The sequence below is a fragment of the Mirounga leonina genome, unplaced genomic scaffold (genome assembly GCF_011800145.1).
Source record: "Mirounga leonina isolate KUSES-001 unplaced genomic scaffold, KU_Mleo_1.0 Mir_104, whole genome shotgun sequence".
NCBI lineage: Eukaryota > Metazoa > Chordata > Mammalia > Carnivora > Phocidae > Mirounga > Mirounga leonina.
In genome coordinates, this window is record NW_023270231.1 from 17,098,602 (window position 1) to 17,111,935 (window position 13,334).

The 13,334-nt window shown below is 49.3% G+C and overlaps 1 protein-coding gene across 1 annotated transcript in view; it reads left to right on the forward strand.

Annotated features, from left to right (window-relative positions):
- BNIP1 (BCL2 interacting protein 1) overlaps nucleotides 1-13,334 on the forward strand; it is a 90,538-nt gene that overhangs the window by 24,896 nt on the left and 52,308 nt on the right. The window lies entirely within an intron of this gene.

Genomic DNA, 13,334 nt, shown 5'->3' on the forward strand with positions numbered 1-13,334 from the left:
AAAACCATGTCAACCACGGAGTTTAATGTCATTGCATGTGGAATGGAGGTGCAATGCCTCTTTTCAAATTGAAAAGGAGAATAGCCTGATTATCTCTTGAATCATACTACATATAGATATTCTCTCATATGCAAATTCTATATGGAAGAAGCCCCATTTCCAAAACCCATGTGAGAACAAGATGATTTCCCTTTAGAAAAGTGACTATGGCATGTCAAAACACAAAATCTGAAGTTTTTGCAGGTTGTAACTCCTTGGCGGATGTGTGCCAGATAACAGGGAAGCTTAAAACTACTACATGTTCACTTGGGCATTTATCCCAGAGAAATGGAAGTTTATATCCTCACAGAAACCCGTCGATGATTATTCAGAGTGCCTTTAATAGCCCCAAACCAGAAACAACTCAAATGTCCTCCAACGGGTGAATGGCTAATCAAATTCTAGTATATCCTTACAGTAGAACACTACTCAACAACATTAGGGTTCAAACTGTCCATCTGTGCAACAACCTGGATGGGTGTCATGGGAATGATGCTTCGTGAAGAAAGCCAGTCTCAAAGGTCTGCATGCCCTGTGAGTCCATTGATAGAACATTCTCAAAATGACAAAACTAAGGAGAAGGAGAACAGATTAGAGACAGCCAGGGGACAGGTGTAGGGGGCTCTGGCTGTGAAGAGGTAGCATGAGGGAATTCCTATGTGGGGATGGAATGGGTCTGTGTCTTGATTACAGTAGTGGTTACACCAGTCTATCCATGGGATAACATAACACAGAAACACACACACAAATGAACATGTAAAAACTGGTGCAGAATAGGGTTAGTCAACCATACTATATCCACATCAGTCTCCTTTGATGTTGGACTACTGCTCTAGAAGATGTTACCATTGGGGGAGGCTGGGTGAAGGGTCCATGGAATCCTGTGTACTATTTTTGCAACTTCCTGGGAGTCTATAATGATTTCCAAGTACAAAGTTTTTAAAAACCCTAAACATTAGGGATTACTGCGGATGAATATAAATCAGAAAAGAAGACTTCTCGCTAGACTCTGGGGTTCAGGTTACTTGTACTTGACTCACTAAGTACTGTTCAGGGGCACAAGTCCAAGTGCTATGTGTCATGTGCCTTATGTGCTTGTGAATTTGAGTTGTCTGTTCCCCCTAGAAAGGATCAGGCTGCAGCTTGTCAACTGAAATGAGACATGGCTTTAATTCCTGGACTCTCAGTCCCCTCCAGCCCCACAGTCATCCATTTGGTTGGGGATCAGAGGTCACTGATGGCGGAAGTGCATCCCTCCTGTCTCACTTCTCACCCTCCTGGCGGGGCCATGGCTCCTGGTAACAGACTGGCCCTTCCAGGTGTGGCCCCCCGTGACCCCTGTCTTCTCCTCGCTGGGTGTGGTGCTCACTCAGGAGGCCATCCAGTGCCCCCACCACTGGCTTCAAAGGTGGCCTTTTCAAGGAAGCAGACAGAGCTCAGCTGTCCGTGCCCTGTGAATGGTTATGAATTGGGGCGGGAACTCTAGAGAATCACAAGCAGCTCCGATTCCCATGCTTAGGGCCACTCAAACCACCTGGCTTTGAAGCCCCAACTGGGGTGTCTGTGCAGCTTCCAGCAGAGCAGAGTTCAGGGAAGGAAAACAGATGGCTTAGTCATTAGCGGAGGACAGGGGACAACATTCTCAGGCCAAGAATCCAGAGCTCCGGATGGGTTTCAGCATCCCCTGGGGAAACTGAGCCTCTGGAGGAATAATCCAGCGATGCCGCCAGCCTCAGTGGCACCTTTGGGGAGTTAGAAAAGTGTGCCCCTTTGGGGGTTCACGGGTCCTCGGCCCACAGCTGGCCAGCGAGTGGCACCTTGTGTGAGAATATTCAGCCAGTTCAGGGAAAGGCAGATGGCCAGAGGAGAAGGCTGGAATGCAGGCTGGGACAGGCTGTGAAGAACTTTGATTTTCATGCCAAGGGGTTTGGACCTCATTCCGTGCTTGAGCAGAGAGCCAGGTTTTGTCAGTCAAGTGAGGCGTACCCCAAAACCTAGACCTGAGGGAAATCTGGTTTTCTACCTAGTGGACGTAATTGACTGTGGTGGTTTTGAAACACAGCCATGGGTCCACTGACACTTCTCTATTGGAGGAGGAGTCTCTGTCTACGTCTATAGGCTCCATGTCCTTCCTCTTGAAACTCTGAGGGCTTGGGACTGTTTTGATGAATGGAGTACAGTGGAGGTGATTCTATACGACTTCTAAGGGTAAGTGATGAAAGGCTGTACAGTTTCCACCTGGTTCTCCTGAGCCCTTGCCCTTGGAAAACTGAGCTGCCATGTAAGAAGTTCAACTGTCCTGAGGCCACCATGCTGTGAGGATCCTAATCCACGTGGAGAAGCCAGTGTAGATGCTTGAGCTGTCAGTTCCCACTAGGGCCAATCTTTGGGTCATCCCAGCCCAGGCACCAGACAAATGAGTGAAGAAGGCTGCAGGTGGTCCCAGCCCCTGGCCATTGCAGTCTTCCCAGCTGGGGGCCCAGACATCATGGAGTAGAGATAAGTCATCCACACTGTGCCTCATCTGAATTCTTGGCCCACAGAAGAGATAAATGGTTGTTGTTGTCTTATGGCACTAAGTTTGGGGTGGTTTATTACACAGCAATAGACAACTGGAACATTACCAATAATCTGAGTAAGACAGACATCTTAACCTCAGATACTTTCACTTGGGCAAGGCATGAAGTAAGAATGTGAGAATGGGGCCTAGTGAGGAAGTGGTGGGGCCAGCAAAAACACTACCCGGCAGGGAGCACCCACCTGATGGCCCTGGGGTGAAGCCTTTGTGGCATCTGGATTAAACCAGTATCACCTTGGTAAATGTGAATGAAGAGTTGGGGCACACCCCAAACTCCAACCAACGTCATCTGGGGCGATCTCAGGGAGGCCCAACTATTGGATTGGACTGTAGTTTGTGACGCAGAAGCCTCATCAGTTGTGCTGTACCCACCTAGAGAAACAAGCTGGTGATCGTTTCAGCCACAAGGATAGGAAAAAGCAGCCCCACCCCAAAGCCTCACCTCACAGTACCCCCCAACTCTGTCCATCAGGGAGGAGTGGGTCCTCACCTCGCTTGCCTCTGGTTCCAGTCTCACCCACAAATGCCTCTTCATGATGGTAGTGCCCTTGTCCTCTCACCTCTGGACCAGGTTCTTCACCAGCCTACCTACTACCCCCACCTCTGGGCCTCCAGGCCTCCACATGTGTCCCCAGGGCCTAGCACAGTGTCTACACATAGTAGTTGCTCACTAAGTACTTGGAATATGACTAGATGCCTTAAAACAACAGAAAATTACTGTTGTACAATTCTATAGGCTAGAAGTCCAAAAGCAAGGTGTTGACAGGGCCGTGCTCCCTCTGATAGCTTGAGGGGAGAATCCTTCCTTGCTTCCTCTAGCTTCTAGTAGTGCCAGCAATCTCTGACATTCATTGTCTTATAGATGCGTCACTCCAATCTTGGCCTACACCACCACATGGCCATTCTCTCCCTCTGTGTCTTCACATAGTCTTCCCCCTGTGCCCATCTATCTCTGTGTCCAATTTACCCTTTTAATAAGGAGACCAGTCATACTGCATTAGGGCCTACCCTAATAACTCCATCTTCATTAATTACATGAGCAATGGCCGTATTTTCAAATAAGGTTACATTCTGAGGTGCTGTGTGTCAGGACTTCACATATATTTTGGGGGGGGTGCAAATTTCAACCTATAACAGCTTAGATAACATAAGTCCAGCCCTGAGATAAGGATTTGCTCCCAGCATGCTGATCAAAAGCCTTCGGAGCCAGCAGGATGAGAATGAGAACCCAGTCTGGGGGGTTCACCAGGTGACCAGTGGAGAACCCACCCAGGGTGCTCAGGCACGCCAGTGCATGAGCTTATCACACCATGTAAAGGGGCCCCCTTTTATTGCCTTTTGGCACATCTCTTCATAGGGCAGCACTCACTACAACATGTCATTATTTTGTTCACTATAAGCTTGAGAGGGGCAGGGTCCTTATGTATCATATTAACACTTATATCCCCAGTTCCCACCACAGTGTCACAATAAACACTGATTGAGTGCACACATGAATGAATAAATGAATAGTGACTTGTTGGAGGGAAAAAATATTTCAGAAAGCTCCCTTGGAACCACGGTGGAGGGGCAGAGACTGAAATTGAGGGGACCAAGGAGGTGGGTGCAGCCATAGGCTGGTGCATGGAAGGCATCTGAAAATTGATTTGTGGAGGTTTCAACCTGAAAGCAAAATTGCTGCGCATACGTCCCAGGAGATGAGGCATGCTTATGCAGTGATAATGGCACCCCTGGGAGCCAGGGCGGGGCTGGGCAGGGGTCAGCCCACACCTAGTGCCACCAACAGACCAGTGGGTGGGAAATACAGAAGAGCATGAAAGCAGGCAGTGGCCTGCCCCTGGCTCTCTCCTTTCCAACTGTGTGATGATCAAAGATGACCCAGTGAGGCTTGTTAACTCACCCCTTTCCAGACCTTTCTGGCCCATTATACCCTTCCTTTCTGGTCTGCAGCCAAGGTGACCAAGGACAGGGATAGCAGAGCAGGCACATTCACTCAGCAAACTCTCCTGCAAGAAACAGTCATACCAGCCAACTGCTAGCCCATGAACAGACAGAAAACATTATAGTATCTTCCTGTTCAAACTACAGAATACAAACTCCACTTAGTGGTTTCCATACCCTTTAACTAGGCCTGTTCAGCAAGCGCTTTCATGTCCCCGTTTGCACACCCAGCAGCTCTGTGAGGCAGCATGTCATTACCCCAGTGACACACGAGGGCACACAGCTGGCAAGCAGCCCCTAGGCTCTCCGTGTCCAAAGCCTGTCCTCCACCCACACCGCAACGCGACCTCCAGTTCCACCCACTTGAGATTGTCTGTGAGGAATCTCCACTTTGGGGCCTCAGACTGAAGCTACCTAGGCCCAGTCTCCTGCTTGAGAGAGCGACCTCTGGAAAGTGGGGAAGGGAAGTCACGTTTGTTGAACTGACATCAGTTCAACAACATGGTGTGGGGGGCTTTAATAGCCCCATTTAACAATCAGGGAAATCAAGTCTCAGGTTGTTTCATGATGCTAGAGCTAGGATAATAACATGGGCCAGTGGGTACTAAAACCAGTGGTTTTGCCACTACCCCATGGTCCTTTCCAGAAGAAGACCTCCCCGCACCTCCCTGTGTACTCCCCCAGACAACAGCTCCTTGTCCATCCCACAGGCCCTGCTTGCCTGTGGCTGTAGGATGTGGCCAGTCCTCCCACCCAGGACTGGAGTGGAGATAAGAGGATAGGGACTGTTGAGCCGGGTTGGGCTAGGTGGCATTTAAGGATGGGAACGGCCCTTATGCTGGCCAAGGCCCAGCTGGAGAGAGACCCCAGGTGACCATAGCCCTCAGGAGCCTTTCTTGTAGAGTCAGAGTGAGGATACTCTGCAGACATCCGGTGACGGTTGACAAGGTCCTCGGATGAGACCGCCTTAGAGATGGCCCCTGAGCCCCAGTGGCCTACCTTGTTCACCAGATGTTTACCCAGCCCTGGGCAGAGGGGAGCGGGTAGGGGAGGAAGGGAAGATTGAGGAGAGGACAGGTACAGAGGCTGAACACTTAGGTTCTTAAGGCAGACTGCCTGGGCTCACATTCTAGCTCTCATTGTGACGCTGCCATCACGACATTTGCCGCGTCCTCTAATGCTGGCTATTTGCAGTTCCTTCTTTCTGAATCAGTTGACTATGGCCACAATAATGCGCATAACAACAACAAAACCACTGAACCTTAGTGGCACTCAACAATAAGCATTAAATTAACTCTATGGCTCTTATGGACCAGCTGGGTCTGGCGGGGGTGGAGAGAATGAGCCATTTCTGTCATCTAAGTACCCTGCTCGTCTCTCCAGCCTCATCTCCCACCTGTATGTGTCAGAAATTTGCTCTCCCACAAACTGTTGTAGGCTGGCTGGCCCCACTCCATGTCTGCTCTGCCCATGGAGGTAGGGGGATGAGGCAAGTATATGGGAATAATAAGGAGATCCAGCACACGTCCCCTCTACACTGTGAGTTCCAGTGGGATGCTTATTGATTGCTGGATTTCTAATCCCTGGCATAGGGCTGGACACAGACTAGGTTCTCAGCAGATGAGAATAATGAGAGCTAATATTTAAGAGCCCTTAAAAGTGAGATAAGAGGACCTATTCTATGTGAGGCACTGTGCTAACAGCTTTACTTCTTTGTTCTCATTTAAATGCCTTACTGTGATGTAGGTCCTAATAGTCCCATTTTACAAAGGAGAGCACTGAGGTCCAGGGAAGCTAAGTGAATGGCCCCAGGTCACATGGCTGTGATTGTGTCCTTAAAGGAAGACAAGGGCCCCTCTCTACTCTTCCCTCATCCCCCTGACTAGAATGCAGCTGGGACGGTGGAGCCATCTCAGAGCATGAGGTGGTTGCTGCATGTTGAGAACAAATTGCAGAACAAGACAGAAAGAGCCCAGATTCCCAATACCATCAAAACATAAAGTGGGACAAACTTGGCATGAAAGAGAAATAAACTTCTCATTTGCTTAAGCCATTCTATTTTGGGGGTGCTTTGTTATAGCCACCTTTGATCCTAACTAGTGTATCATGCAACTTCATCATACCCTGCAGAGGAGTTTAGTTCTATCCCCAGATCGGGGGATACAAACTCAAAGGCTTATAGGCGCCAGGCCAGCCATGCAGATGAGTAAGGAAGACTAGGTACTTCTTTTCACCAAGAAATATCTGCTTTCCTGTTGGAAATACAGGATCCTCTTCACCTAGCTTTAGTTTTTCCCATTTTGCAAGACAAGGACATAAGAAATCTTTCTCTGTTCTCAACTCTGCTATGAGAGGAACCACTGGTGCCACCTCATTGTCAGGGACAACAGGGAGTGGTGGGGACTGTGGCGAATTGGAGAGCAGATGCTACTCAGTCTACACAGGGGAACATGAGCCCCCACGGCCAGATAACTCCATTTTTCAAGTTCAATAGTCTGGATGTTTAAATCTAGCACCGTCTGTGTCGTGGAGGAACACAGAGCCCCCTGAGAGAGCAGCCAAACGCAGAGGCTTCTTCACACGGTAAGAGCGCGGGTCCCATGGACAGTCCTGAGGCTCCGCGGCTCCTCCAAATAGTAGCATGAGGCCAGTGCGCATGAGGTCACCTGGGAGCAAAATGACGTGGGACAAATTACAGATAGTCTAGCCCAGCACTGTCTTGAGCTTCACCGTTACGATAAGGAGGAACCACAAGGCATTTATTTTCCAAGCTCCTGGCATAATCTTCACAGGTGTTACATAAATATTCAGGAAAATCACATACATTGTGTTCATTTAAAAAGAGAGAAAGAGAGAACCCTTCATGGGCTAAACATTCCAGTTTACAACCTCAACCCTAGTGACCGGAAAGCGTGATGGAATTTTGAATAAGGACCTTGTACGGAGAGCATTGTGTGGAGAACGGACTGGAAAGTGAGACAGGGTCAGTGTCCCAGGCTGGTAGGAGGCAATGGAGCCTGAGTAAGGTGGTGACCGTGGGCACAGGGAGGACAGGCCAGAGCCTGCCAGCGGGGGAGTGCACTGGCCTCTTCCCTGGTGTGCAGCGGGCTGTGCTTCGGGAGGCACTCTGGCTGGCCCCGCGGTGCGGGCGTGGGAAGGTTCGGGGGGATGCTCCCTCAGGGGCCTCATCCCGATGCACCACAGCACACCTAGAGGATCAGCAGCCTCATCTGGAAGCAACCCAGGAGCTCGGCGTGGGTAAGGCCACAGTGCCCGAGCCATGGTTCCCACGGGGCGAGGCACAGGTCCCTGGGGGCATGAAAGACAATTGTAAATGGTGCACAGGAAACATTTTCTTTTCTTTTCTTTTTTTTTTTTAAAGATTTTATTTATTTATTTGAGAGAGAGAGAATGAGAGACAGAGAGCATGAGAGGGAGGAGGGTCAGAGGGAGAAGCAGACTCCCTGCCGAGCAGGGAGCCTGATGCGGGACTCGATCCTGGGACTCCAGGATCATGACCTGAGCCGAAGGCAGTCGCTTAACCAACTGAGCCACCCAGGCGCCCCAGGAAACATTTTCTTTTCAGTAGTTCTGTCCTTATTTTCCTGTACCTTTGGGAAATGTGATTGGCATATCAGAGCTGCAGTTTCACAGGTACTATTGTTCAGGATTAGGCAAGTAAAAGCAGTAAGTCACTTAAGGTGAACTTAGGGAAAATGTCAACAAATAACCCCCTGAGCGGGGGGCTGAGTGGACTTGGGAGAGACGGTGAAAGTGAGGCTTGAGGGATAGGGCTGGCCAGCCTTCCGGGTTCCAGTCCAGCCCACCATCTTTCCTTGCCTCTGGTTGTTTCGCGTAGGCTGGATACCAGCTCGGTGTTTGTGCACAGATCAGGTCACTTTTGCTCACAAGTCAGCCTGCTCAGTCTTTTTTGTCCTCGTCTGAGGATAAGAAAGCCTAGATGTCAAGTACTGGTCCGGACACGGACTCTAAGCCCGGTCGGTGTCTAGCTGTTTGGGACAGCGTGACAGGGGCCATTCTTCTGCGAGCAGCTCCAAGAGGCTGGCCTGGCGTGGGCCTCCCCTGGCTCAGGGGCTGACCTGGGCCCTCCAGGGAAGATCACTCACCAAATGCGGTGTTGAGCACTTAAGAGGGTTGTTCTGAGGACCCCTGGGGGGACAGCCAGACTTTGTTTTGCTTTTCAACATAAAATGTGCTTTTGTCAGTTTTTCAAGGAAATATATGATCATTCTAAAAATTCAGAAAGAAGGAAGAAGACCGACGCACATAATCCCACCAGACACTCACTGTTGATGATAGCCAGACATTTTGGTCCAGGTTCATAATCTTGGAATCTAGCAGAAAGCATCTTCTCTCAGTAAGAGAAATGTCTCCCCATATGCCCCGCTTTTCTGTACCTCATCAGGTTGCCTCCCAAACATCAACAAAATTTGACAGGTCCAAGGACGTTCCAGTTTCTACTTGTCGATTTCTGGCGTTCCCCCCACTGTCATGCTCTGTTGTCTCTCCTCCCTTCTGGCCACCCTTACCCCTTTGGTCCACGCTGCAAGGCCACAGAGCTTGGCCTGACAGCTTTGGCATTGAAAACACCTGACTTTCCAGTGCCCTCTGAACAGGGTGATGCTTCTAGCCCAGCTCAGAACAAAATACGGAGTGTTTCTGGTAAAGAGATCAGGAACATAAAAAGGAGCAAGTATCTGGGCATGGGAGCTAATAGCTTTCGAGGCCCTGCCCGCTGCAGGCCCTGCAGCTCACCCCGCACTTGACTCCGGACCGCAGGTCCCAAAGGCTGCGGATGAAAGAGCAGAGAGGATGAATTCCAGCATCTTGATTTCAGCCCACAGCTTGGACAGCTGTGTGAAGCAGGCCCCTGACTCCACCAGGGGAAGGCAATCCAGCCATCTGGTTGGTGGGAGTCAGGGCCACGATTAGCTGCTTCTAAATGCCATGCTTAAACCAAGTTCTCTGGCTTTGAAGATGATTCCTGCAGGACCAAATAGTTCATTTCCTTGAGGGGAAACACTGTCAGGTTTAAAAGCCATCATTCTCCAGGGAGGCCGGGTGGCTAAACACTGTTAAGGAGGGGCTTGGTTTCTGTTCTAACGGCTCCTTGAGCTTTACACTTAATGGGAGCAGGGGGGCACAGGGGGCAGATGGACAATGGGGCCATCTATGGCCCCCAGACAATTTGGTCTCATCGTCTTTGGACTGTCATGTGTGTGGTTTATTTCAACCAAGGCAGCTGCGCTCTCTGCTGCATTACTACTGGTCTTTCAATCAGGGCACACTGTTCTCAGCCCCTGCGCTGCACCCCCAGAGAACACCCATCCGTTTGCCTTGCATTCATTGAGCAGCTACTGTGTGCCAGGCGGTGTGAACCGACCAGAGCAGTGGAGTCCAGAGGACAGAAGCATGGGCTCTGGACCAAGCCTGCCTGGGTCCTGAATTCAGTCCTGGCCCTGCCGATTACTCTCCATGTCCTCTGCGCTAGGGACTTCGGGCCTGATGGGTAGCAGGAAGATAATGATGGTGTTTGTCTACAGGGTTAAGGTGAGGATTAAATGTGATGTTGCAAATGCAGCCTGACGCTTCATAATTGCTCCATGAGTATGGACTATGATGGCATAGTCCCCGCCCTCCATGGCGCTTAGTCTAGAAGGAACGACAACAAACCAGTGCACTTGCAAATGTGTGGAACAGACTGTAAGAAGGGCCACTAAAATAGAGGATGTAGAAGCACCCAACTTAGAGGGCTCAGGAAGGCCCTTTCTTCGAAAGCTGCATGCAGGAGTGGGTGATGCAGCCAGAGACATGGACAGGCCATCCTGCCCAGGCAAGGAGTTCTGGATCGCCTACAAGCACTGTGGAACACTGTGGGGCCTTGTGCAGGGAAGTGACAGCATCCGACTTCTGGATCCCTGCAGGCCGCGTGGACACTAGACTCTAGGGAATTGTGTTCATTTTCTATTACCACAAACTCAGTGGCTTCCAACAATACAAATGTATTCTCTTACAGTTCTGGAAGGTGGGAGTTCTGACATCAGTGTGTCAGCAGGGCCACAGTCCTCCTGGAGGCTCTAGGGAGAACCTGTCCCTTGCCTTTTCTAGTTTCTAGAGGCTGCCTGCCTTCATCAGCTCCCAGGCGCGTTCCCTGCCACCTCTGCTCCCATTGTCACATTTCTTTCTCTGACTCCAAACCTCCTGTCTCTGACAGTGGGCCCACCTAGATAATCCAGGATAATCTGCCCATTTAACCTGATCACACACGCAAAGGTTTTGGTGTGTGCATGTCTGGTTTTGTTTTTGTTTTTGCCATATGAAGCAACATTTTCACAGGTTCTGGGGATTAGGACATAAACATTACAGACATCATTGCGGGAGACTGTTATTCTGTCTAACACAGGGAGCAGGACTGGAAAAGAGGAGACTGGCTGGGAGGCCGCTGTGATCATACAGGCAAGAGAGAACAGTAGCCTGGACCAGGTTGGGAGCAGTGGAAGTGGAGAGAAGCAAATGGAATTAGAGAGATTTATTGGTTGCCTGGCAGACGGAAAATGGGAGATCGAGTAGTGTTCTGGCTCTTAAAGCTTTCATCTGGAATTGACATGTTAATATCACTTCTGCTCACAAGTGACATGGCCATGCTGACTTAACGGTGGTGGGGAAATGCAATCATGTTATGTGCCCCACAGGAACACAAACAGAGTGTGTGTGACTGCTACATCTGGTGTAGAGACCCTGGAGCTAAGGGCCATCTAAGGCAGCATTCATCCAGCTGGCTTCTCTGCCCCTTGAAATAAAATCCCAGCTTCCTACAGTGGCTTCATATTAGTTAACGATAGCCAAAATAATGCCGTGAAACAATCCCTTCCCACCAATCCAGTGGCTTAAAACCATGAGGTTTTTGTTTTTTTTTTTTCTGTCATACATCTTTGGGTTAGCTGGAGTTTGGCTGAGGTTCGGCGGGTTTGGCCCAGGCTCTAGGTTAGGTCCAGGGCTGCTCCAGGTGTCTCTCATCCTCCTTGAACCAGTGGGCTGGCAGAAGCCCAAGACAGCAAGCCCCTCCATGAAAGCATACGTCAAGGCTCTGCTATGTCCTATCGGTTAACATCTGATTCGTCAAAACAACTCCCCTGGGCAAGCCCAAAGTCAAGAGTCAGGGAAGTTCAGGGACAGGTGTAAATACCATACAGGGGAGTGAAGTCTTATGATCAATCTGCCCCATGTCTACAAGGCGGACTTCTCCAAACCCACATCTAGTCCTCCACCCATCCACTGACCCAACCATCCAAGTGCTCACTAAGTGCCGACCACACTCGTTTCTTCAACATGCCAAAGTCATTCCCACCTCGGCCTTTGCACGAGCTGCTCCCTCTGCCTTGAACTCTCTTCCCCAGACCCTTCCATGGCTGCTACATCTAAAATCTCAGAACTAAACTGAAATGTTACTTCTAATATGTGGCCTTACCAGACTGCAATGCTTAAAACACCTCTCTCCCTCCCTTCCCTCATCCCACCCACTCCCAAGCACCCTCTATCATGTCACCCAGCTGAATTCTTTTTCTTAGTACTACAACCTCAAATGATCTCATATATGTTTGGTTTATTTGTTTATTGTCAGCCCCCTCCCCAGGACCGAAGATTCTTGATGGCAGAGATCTTGCTCACTGTTGGGCTCCCTAGTGCCCTACACATGTTTAATAAATGTTTATCGAAGGAATTTCAGCAATGCCAGGGAGGAGCGGGGCAGGCGGGGGCGGGGGGGGGGAGTTTGAAAGGGTGATGAGTAAATTGCAGAAAGTCATATTTTTTTTTAATTCTGTCCCCAGAGGTGCATTTCTGTATCTTGAAAGTCAGAATTAATGAATGGACTCTTTCATTCAGACTGTACATATTTGTGATATGCTTACAATGATGCAGGCTCTGTACAGGGTGAGCCTCTTTCCCCCAGGGAGCCCGCGATTTAGCAACAAGACAGAATGGCAACAAGATTTACAAATGCCATGAATGTTACAGAAAACAAGTACAGGAGATTATGAGTCTGCAGGCCTTACTGCTTCCTACGTATAGGCTTCATTCATTCACTTATTCACGCATTCAACATTGTGAGCGCCTACTACCACCGTAGTGTGTTCTGTATTAAGCACCGTGGGCATAGAGATGCGTCAGATTTCCCATGGTAACCACCACATTACAAAGTCAACTTTCAAACAGTGGGGAATGCCTCTCAGAAAGGGTGGGCCACATGACACGGACCTTGATGGGTGAGTCAGAGTTCACCAGGTAGAAAGGAGGAACGTCAGACACGAGAGCAAGTGTATATAAGAGAAAGTACTGGTTTTGAGACCATGAGAACAGGGGATCATCGGTTTTTAAGGAAAACTCATGCTAGAAAAAAGGGCTATTTAAAATAAATGGAGTCCAAAATGTGAAAGCAAATCTTTTTTTTTTTTTAAAGATTTATTTATTTATTTGAGAGAGCGAGAAAGAGAGAGAGTACATGAGAGGGGGAAGGGTTAGAGGGAGAAGCAGGCTCCCTGCTGAGCAGGGAGCCTGATGCGGGACTCGATCCAGGGACTCCAGGATCATGACCTGAGCCGAAAGCAGTCGCTTAACCAACTGAGCCACCCAGGTGCCCCGTGAAAGCAAATTCTTAAAGCAAAAAAAAGAGATTAGTTTGGGACTTTGTCTTGAAGAAAAGAAATGAAAAATTAGGAAAATAAGTTCATCTAATAGTGAACAAAAATTGTTAGAT